This window comes from Corvus brachyrhynchos, unplaced genomic scaffold (assembly GCF_000691975.1).
Source record: "Corvus brachyrhynchos isolate BGI_N302 unplaced genomic scaffold, ASM69197v1 scaffold279, whole genome shotgun sequence".
NCBI classification, from domain to species: domain Eukaryota; kingdom Metazoa; phylum Chordata; class Aves; order Passeriformes; family Corvidae; genus Corvus; species Corvus brachyrhynchos.
In genome coordinates this window covers 3,573,580-3,582,708 of record NW_008246060.1, presented here as the reverse complement: position 1 = coordinate 3,582,708, position 9,129 = coordinate 3,573,580, and positions in this window count along the sequence as shown.

The window sequence follows — 9,129 nt, the reverse complement described above, 5'->3', positions numbered from 1 at the left end:
ATGCACCAGCTTTACAGAACTTGCTGTTACTTAGGAGTATCTTTTCACACACAACCCTCTTCAGTAAAGATTATCTACAGTGGGGACATAAAACTGTTTCTGTTTCTAAACTTTCTTTCTCCCCAATATTAAACCTTTGTAATAACCGTATTTGGAATATACCCCCCCAACAAGGAATATATTTGAGCTCAGTGTGAGGTTAATGATCTCTGTGCATTCGCTTTTCAAGCTATAGATCACTACTGAGTATTGTATTTTCCTTCGCTCCAGAGTCTGATCAAGGGAACATTGCTTGACAACACCACGTTCTTTAGGAAGATGGACACATTAAAGACAAGAGAAGGAGACTGCAAGAAAGACACATGCATTTCATTAGAGTTATGATGATTGGAACAAATACAACACAAAATGAAAAGCCCTTAATCACTCCAGAGCCACGTCGTTACCTACTTGTATCCCGGTAATGAGCCATTCTAAACTGCTTATAACAATCCAGTAGAATTCATTTCCAGAATAAAGTACACTTTGCTTGGAAAGAGGTTTAAATTCAGCCAAAAAATATGGTTGTTTCTATCCTGTAAAACCAAAATTCACCATTGAAGTATCAAAGCAAATACAGCACCATCATTAAAGTGGGGAGAAAGAGCCACAAACAATAGCATTCAAGGTGCCAACTAGGGAAGAGAGAGCTCTTAGAGGGCAGTAGCAGAGAACACTACCTAGAATTATGATTTCTTGGACAAAAGCTGCTTGTTTAGCTGGATCACAGATCCTGATGGGCACATGAATGCAAATAAAATATGAAAATACTAGTATGCCAGCAATGCAATTACTAAATCAATCACAATTCATAATAATCATCCAAAATTGGAGCTGGGTTATTGCCCAGATAAGAGACAGAAATATTTGGAAGAGCACTTACAAGCAGCACAGAACTCCACTGTCCTCTCCCACATGAGCCCAAAGGACTGATACCCACTGAGAGCTGCTGATGGTGACGGAGAGGGGCAGGAGGAATGTTAACAATCTTCCCCTTTTGACCCACATCAGGCTGAGATCACAAAGCGGCTTTGCAGGGATGGAGCCCATGAGAAGGAATACAGGCCACCCACAGGAAGGTATGCTGAGCTGACACAGACTGATGTATCTGCATTCTTCCCTTTTTTTTTTTCTTGGACCAGTTTGATTTATGATTCAATTAGAACAGCAGACTGTATATCTTATCTTTATATTGAAACCATTGCTGTTATCCATGAGACTTGATAAAAACAGCCTCATTTGGGACTTACTGACCTTCTCATTGCTGGTCCCAGGCTTTTCAAACCACTAAACCAGGTGCACGTGAACATGTCACAATTTTTCATTCCCTCCAGAAAGATGCTGTTTCCAGTGAATTTCCCTAGAATGCAGGATTAGCTCCTACAGAAGGATTGCTGGAAAAGCATATCACCCTTCAGACTTGTCCCATTGTTTCTGAATGCATTTGGCTTGCTGCCTCTGACACCTGGGTTTCCAACACCACAGCACTTATTTATGAAACATTACATCACAGAAATCAGAGGCAAGGCTTGGTCTATTTACATAACACCTTCTGCAGCAGTGAAGCCAGGTAGCAAAGCACCTGCCCTGCTCCCTGCCACAACAGTCCTGCAGCCCCTCTCTCCCCAGCTACAGCAACAAAACACTTCTCAGAACTGTGCTGGGAGCTACACTGCCAAAATGACTAAAGGCTGTAAAGTTTAACCTGTATCAATAAAAGGATAATGCAAAAACCTCAAGAGCAAGAGTACCTTACTGAATTAAAATCTTCACAGACTGATAACAGAGGGCAGAGGAAAATAAACAGGGTTTTTAGCAGAGGATTGCAAGCATCAACAGAGCTCAACAGGAGATTTGATGCACTAAGGGAGGGAGCAGAAAAAAAGGAAAAAAACCAACTGAACAAAAAACATGGAAGAGAAAGTTCTGTGCTGTGTAAGAGTATTTGGAAGTAAGGCACCTGAATGACATGTTGATAGCACAGCTTGAATTCCCAGCTGAGGATGCAAACACCAAGTCTGAGACCAAGACAGCCTCAAGATCAGCCTTGTGCGCTACATATGCTCCCATTTATAAAAGCTGAGCCCCTGCACTGGTTGCTGCTGTTTCACATGGCAAATGTTTACGAGGTGGATGCCATTCAGGAGGCCCTGGCCTTTTCCTTATTCATGCCAACTAACTCGAACTAGAGGCTCCTATCACAGAGTAAGGCTGCCTCATGCATTTGCAAAGTCATGACCTGTGAAATTATTTGCCCTCAGACAAATGCATATGTGCTCTCTCTGCAGTATTCTTTGAACAGGAGCAAGCAGAATCCAGATATAGAGAGGAATATGAAAGGAAATTGGTTCTGCCATCAGAGATTTAAAACACTGAATCGCACTTCTAGATCGTCCACCTGCACAATGGGGTCATGTCTGTGGCACAAGAAGTCATTACTTTCACTAATTTAAAGCCCAGTGAAATTTGAACACAATCTCTTCGTAGCTATTATGCCTAAAATCTCCGACAGCTTCAAGAGAGCAAGCCTAGGTGTATGTAATGTTCTCAGCTAAGCGTTGTGAGAGGCTGTTAAGAACATCTTCCATCTTTGTCTTCTTTATCTTACCACACTTTAAAGACAACTTGCTCCACAGTGCTGGGTGATACATGTACCAGTTTATGCACCTGGGATGTTGCACAACATACTCATATGAGTGGAGATATGGGGAAATAACACAGTTGCTGTGCCTGAACTCTAATCTCTCTGATCTTGACTTACAGAAATGGCCTGCGATACCCACCAAATTAAAACCCACCAAAATAAAACACAATACAATTTATCTGTTTGAATAAAATATAAAAATACTCATACAGAGTCCCCCTCTTTTTATTTTTAGGGTTGTCAATAAACTGCTTGCCTTTACAGAACAGGAGGGTAAGTCACTGAATAATGAGGTCACTGGAGGGTAAGTAATGAATAATGTTTAAGTTTTAAGAACGTTACCAAATTTATTCATTCCTCTAGTATTCCCTTGCAAGACTGTGATAAAGTCAGTACTACTCCTTGTTTGGCCAAGTTAATTAACCTCTCCCTTAATACCCATCACATGATAACTACTGTATGTTACTACTGCTACTTTTTAATATTACAGAATACTTACACCTATAATTAGATGCCCTTCTGCTTTCCCTGAATGCAGTATTGATTGTCAGAACAGAAGACCAGCTGACTCGCCCTTTCTGTTCAGTTCCCAGTGTTCCATTATACCACAAAGATACAATTTAAAGAGCACGCTCCCCCCTCACCACACACACGAATCATTCTTTACCTCCTCACCCAACATCACACATCAACCCCAAAACCACCTCCATAAAAGGGTCAGTCCAGCAGTAGAGAAGGAATCAGCTTCTTGGGATTCCCCCACAACAGAAACAGAAAGCTCCCAAAGAAGAGAAAAGTTACAAAGATTCTAACTGCTCAAATTAACTGTCCTCAATAAGCAGCACCTGCACCTCCCAGGAGCCTGGCTTTTGTGCTTTTAAAATCACCTGTGGGTCCACACATAGATCAGATTATCCCAGTGAGCAAAGGCTAAAAAGCAATTATCATTTTCCAGCATTGTCAGTCCCGTTCTGCAGTGTGACCAGGAGTTCTTTGCACAGTTAAGTCCAGCAACCTCGGGATGAATTTTCTGCGACCTAAAGCTGAACAGGTGTTCTGAGGAAACTGAATCTTCACAGAAACCGCTCTGTTGGCCAAGGCAGCACTAAACTATTAAATGGACAGAAACAAGTCTGGAATTACAGGATGGAAAGGAGATCTTAAATAAAATCATCCCCATGCACACACAAACCACACCCTGCCCTCCCTCTCTCCCCTCCAAAAAAAAAGGAGGGCAAGAAACAGAAAAGCAGATAATCTTCTAAGAGTGAGACACATGCAACAAAAATCTACAGATTAGTAAAATGGGTCAAAACCAAGTTAGAGCTGTTTGCATAACATGTCTATGAAAAGAGAGGTTTCCCACCACAGGCGGCTTCAGACTTCCACACTTTAAATTCGGAAGAAAAACAGAGACAGCTGCTTGAACATCTTCCTAGTGCTAAGGAATTCCTCACAAGCTACATCATCAGCACCCTCAATACAGGAAGAGGCAGAAAATATGACCCCACAGAAATAAAAGCAGAGGAACTTCTGCTGGTTATTAGGCCAGGGTGTGGTCATTCATAACCATGATGATTTCTGCTTTGTAATAGAGCAAACTAATTGTCATGGAAGCTAGAAATTCCATATTCCTTTCTTTAAAAGGCAGACGTGCTTAAAATACGGTACAACAGCATGCAAAGATCATAAAACTAGTTTACACCTGTTCTGTGCACATCATCTGAAAATTACCTTTATTAAAATTCCTTTAAAAGTGTTTTCCAAAACGGAAAATATCACAGAGGTTTTAAAACCTAAAAACCCAGTCTCCATGAAGACTGTGGTAAGAAACCAGCTCTCCTACAACATTCATATGCCATCAACTCCTCTGTCATTGCAGAATGTTATTTCAGATTCTCCTATTAAAAGAAGCTGTCATCACAGCCTGTTTAAGGTAATAACAGGTGAGCACAGAAGCTCAGCCAGGCCTTGCTTTAGCAGTAGCATACAGGGCAAAAGGAAATACGCAAGGCTACAGCTGTGCAGGACTCCTTTCATTAGCTCACAGCATTTTCCAGGTCATGATCAGATAGGATCAATAACACCTTCTGATAAAGTCACGATGCATACCTCAGATATTATATGGAAAGTTTGAAGAATTTCTCCTCTGAAGGGCACCAACCTCAGCCTGCCCTTGGAGGAGAACAACTTCCTGAATTTTAAAAAGTGATTGAAGTATGGTGCCCTTTCCTCCCCAAAGAGTCAGTGGGAACTGAAGCTTTAAGCTAAGAAATTCAATATAATCAAGTAGCTAATAGTAGATTCATTTTTGTGGGATATCCCAGGGCAGTACAGAAGAAATAGCAGGCACTACTCCGAGACTAACCAGGGTGGGTTCTGCTCAAGAGGCTACTAAAACTGGGCAAGGCTCTAGGAGTGCACAACCATCACATGAACAGTGAGGCAGCGGCTGACACAAGCACAGCGAGGTTTCTCAGGATTTCACAATCACACCAATAAATACTTTATTGAAGCAATTTTCTTTGCTGTCCTCTTCATCCTCCTCAGAGTTACAGAGCCTGTAGCTGCATCGCCATGGCAAGGGCAGCAGAAACACACAGTGTGAGCAGCTATTATTTTCTATGTATTTTATGTGCACGCTGATGTCATTCAACAGCTGAGAGAGCAAAAGTGACAAGAACCAACCAGCAGACAGCACATGTAACTCATCAAAAGAGTAGCAAAGTTCTGACATTTAGTGACTACTGAATATGACAGTAACAGTTCCTACTACTTTTCCCCCTCCTCCCTAGATTACAAAGAAAAAAAAAAAGGAACATTTCCTTTCCCATTTTTGCCCAATTTCCAAAATTTTTTAGAGAAGAAAGGAATGGAATCTGAACTAGTTTTATCAAATTGAAGAAAAAATATGTTTTAAACTATTTTGAAGGATTTGTTTTGGAAAATTCAAGCTTCAAAACTCCCCTTCTTAGGTATGTCAGCATCATAAATAGCTATTTAATGCTACACGTCAGAACTCAAGCCTAAAACCCACAGAAATACAAAATATTACCCTCATGCCTCTGATTCTACATCACTCCATGCCTCTGGAGAAAGCTAATAAGTGCCACCAGCTGTTTAAAAAAAAAAAAAGGAAAAGAAGTCAGTCTTCCTTAGGCCAAGTCCTTGCCAAACTCCCTTAAAGAGCTAATGAAACTTTGCCTGATTAAAGATTGCAAAACCACAGTTTTCTCAGAATTAATGCAACATACCAGGTCTTATTTTGTCATCCCAAGAGCCATGCCAAGCAGGAGCACAAGTACCATTGTCAACAGCTTATCACAAAACTTAAGGTATATGGGAAATATTCACACACTCCAGGCAACAGAGAGTGGCAAAAATAACTTTTAATAGGTAATCACCCACTGGATTACTATGTCAATAGTTTCTACATGATGTCAAGAGCACTGAATTTTGAGAAACAGAGTATATAAGAACAGAACTCCAAGAGCATGGAGTGGAGGGGGAAAAAAAAAAAATCAAAAATTAAGCTGCTAAAAATGTAGGCTAAAACCAGAGTAAACAGCAGGGGCGGGAATTTGCCTGCATAGAACAAATGTCTAGAACTGAGGCTCAGGTGGTCTGGTCTGTATGCTACACAGGCAGGGGCTTGGGAGGGTTGTTTAGAGTTTTAGCTAACTGCAAAACTGCCATTTTCCCCAAAGTTTTCAATGATTGAAGAACATTTGCATGTATTATTGTTTTTCAGAGTAGCTATGATTGGATTTGCAGTCTTACAGATCACACTTAAAAGCTTATTCTGGGAAATAAACCTTCCATTTTAGGAGTAAATTATTATTTTTGTTATTTGATAACAACATATCATACTTGAACAGCACTTAAGTTTTCTCCTCCCCCTGCACAACAACTTGACCACTGTCTCCTCTCTTCCCACAAACACCCCAGTTTTAAGCTAAAAGTGGCAAAAAGTATAAAAGTTTGTCATTTCTAAAGTTCAAAGATCTCTTACAATCCCCAAATTTTCAGTACCTTAAATACACCAACTAGAAACACTTTGGAACAAAACACAGCACTGTAGGTGACCTACAAGCATAATTAACTTCTAGGCATTGACTCTAATAGTACTCACAGTGTTGAGGCCAAGAGCTGTCAAAACAAAAAGAACTAAAACAAGAATGTACATTCTAGTCTTCCTGTCACATTTTAAAAACACAGGCTTCTGAGCAAAACATTTTGGAAAACACTGAAGTGAAATAAAGACCAAAGGGCCATCCAAATAATCAGCAGCAAAGTACTGCAGGACTATAAACAACCTTGAATAACAAGTTATTTTCTTTTCTTATGCCATTAATAATTTTGGCTCTGCAAAGCCTGGAAACTGTCTTAGGAAAAACTGTAACTAGATTTTTTTTTTTTTTTTAAAGAAAAATATTTAGTCACACAATAATTCACATGATTTTTGCAAATCAGTGCATTATAACAGATAGAGCTCATTATCGCCAAAAAGAAAAACGTGACCATTAAATTAGGATCTGGAAAAGATGGGAGAGGTGACAGGTTTTTCAGTAATGGAAATCCCCAACCTCATCTTCTGGCAGGTATCAACAGAGCACCAGCACATGACAGTACAGTATCATTCAGAACAGAAATCAAGCAATGAGCATTAGTCAATTCCCACAGAAATCAGAGAGAGATTTATGGAGGCAGAAACAATTTTGTAAGGAACTCATCAACCAACACTGACTATGTTGAAGTTTGTCCCCATTTCCAACAATTAATAGTGTCTCAAAGTCTCAGCATCTTACACACCCAAAATTTAGAGCCTGATCTAATAGTCTTCCCAAAGCAATGGGAAATCTGCTGCCCTTGGTGGACCGAAGGATCAGAGGGCCAAGCTGAGTCTGCCCGCTGGTCCTGAGGTTACTCCAAGCCCAAGATGTAACATACACAATTTGGAGACAGAGAACAGTCACTTTATTTAAGAATGCAACACTTCCAAGCCAGCCTAGGTTACAAACCTTTTAGAGAGTAAGTTTTTAAGTTGCCCACTTTGTGAACACACAAGGTCACATTTTCTCCCTTTATCCTTGAGACAACTGTTGAAAAAGAGGCAAAAAGGCCTGGAGCTCTGACACCACAGTAAGAAGCACTGTCTCCTTGTTCTGGGAGCTTTCCTTCAAAACAAAAGACTCACAAAAAGAAGAGGGGCTGGGCAGGGGGAACAGCATCTTGCCCAGCCAGAACTTCGAGGGCCTGACTGCCAGAGCAGTGACTTATTTCTAGTTGGTCAGTCCTCCTGGGGTGTTAATTTACATTCCATTTCAAAGCACGAACACCACACAGATTTGAGGGGGAAACATGAGAAACCATAACAATCTACAGTAGAAGAGATAATATTCCATTTTCTGTGTCCAGTTAAGCGCTTCAAGTAGTAGCAAAAGCAGTGTTAAAAGCAGGAAAGTCTAATGATTCAAAAGATACCAACTTTAGGGGGAAAAAAAAAAAAGAAGGAATAAAGCTTATTCAGCCTTGATTAATTATAGCTTTAATCTTGAAAGTTTTCAGTTTTAGTTTCAGGAGTTCTGGGCATATAGCCCAAAAAAAAAAAAAAAAGGGGGGGGGGGGGAGAGAAAATTCAGTTATCATACTTTCCCAATCCCTTTTCACTAAACTTACTTCTACTGGGAGAAGTGTCATTTCGCCAGTCAGGCATTGTGTAAGAAGCCAGAATGTGCTCTTTCTTTGCCCTGAGAACACTAGCCTTCACCGTTAAAATGGATTATGCCATTTGTGTTCATCAGGAAGAATGTGGGACCAGTCCACTCACCCACAACACGAGGCAGCACTTATGGGAGCAATAAACAGAGAGTGATCACATCGAATACCTGGAGGAGCACAGCAGCAAAGCTCCTTCACCTGACCCTGTGGCCTGGGTCTAACCCCTGCGGAGGAGGGAGGGCCAGGGAGAAAAACAATTCCTGCGGCCGCTTGTGCCACGGTGAAATGAAGCCTTCAACAGCCCCTTCTCTTTACCTGCCCTGCAGCAACGCTGAAGGTGGCTTGATGCGGATGGCCCTGCGCAGCCCCCAGGTGCCCGGGTGTGATGCAGCCCTCACCATCCCCTACAGCGACCCACACACAGCTGGGTGCGGAGCCAGGCAGGGATAGGGGAGCCTCCAGCCCTTATCTGGGCAGGTTTCAGCCTCTACCCCACAAGTACATCGCTGCCACATGACAGAGGCGTGAAACACGAGCAAGGCAGAGACGCAGAGCACACGCAACACACCTGCGCCCCGAAGCGCCGCATTCCCCGCAGAGCGGGGGCACTGACGCGGGGTGCCGTGGTGTTTTGGGAGACGTTCTGGCCGCCGCTTGCCCCGGCAGAGGCAGAGCAGCGCGGCGCTCCCGGCTCCAGCCTCGCACCTGGGCACAGCCCGCTCCCC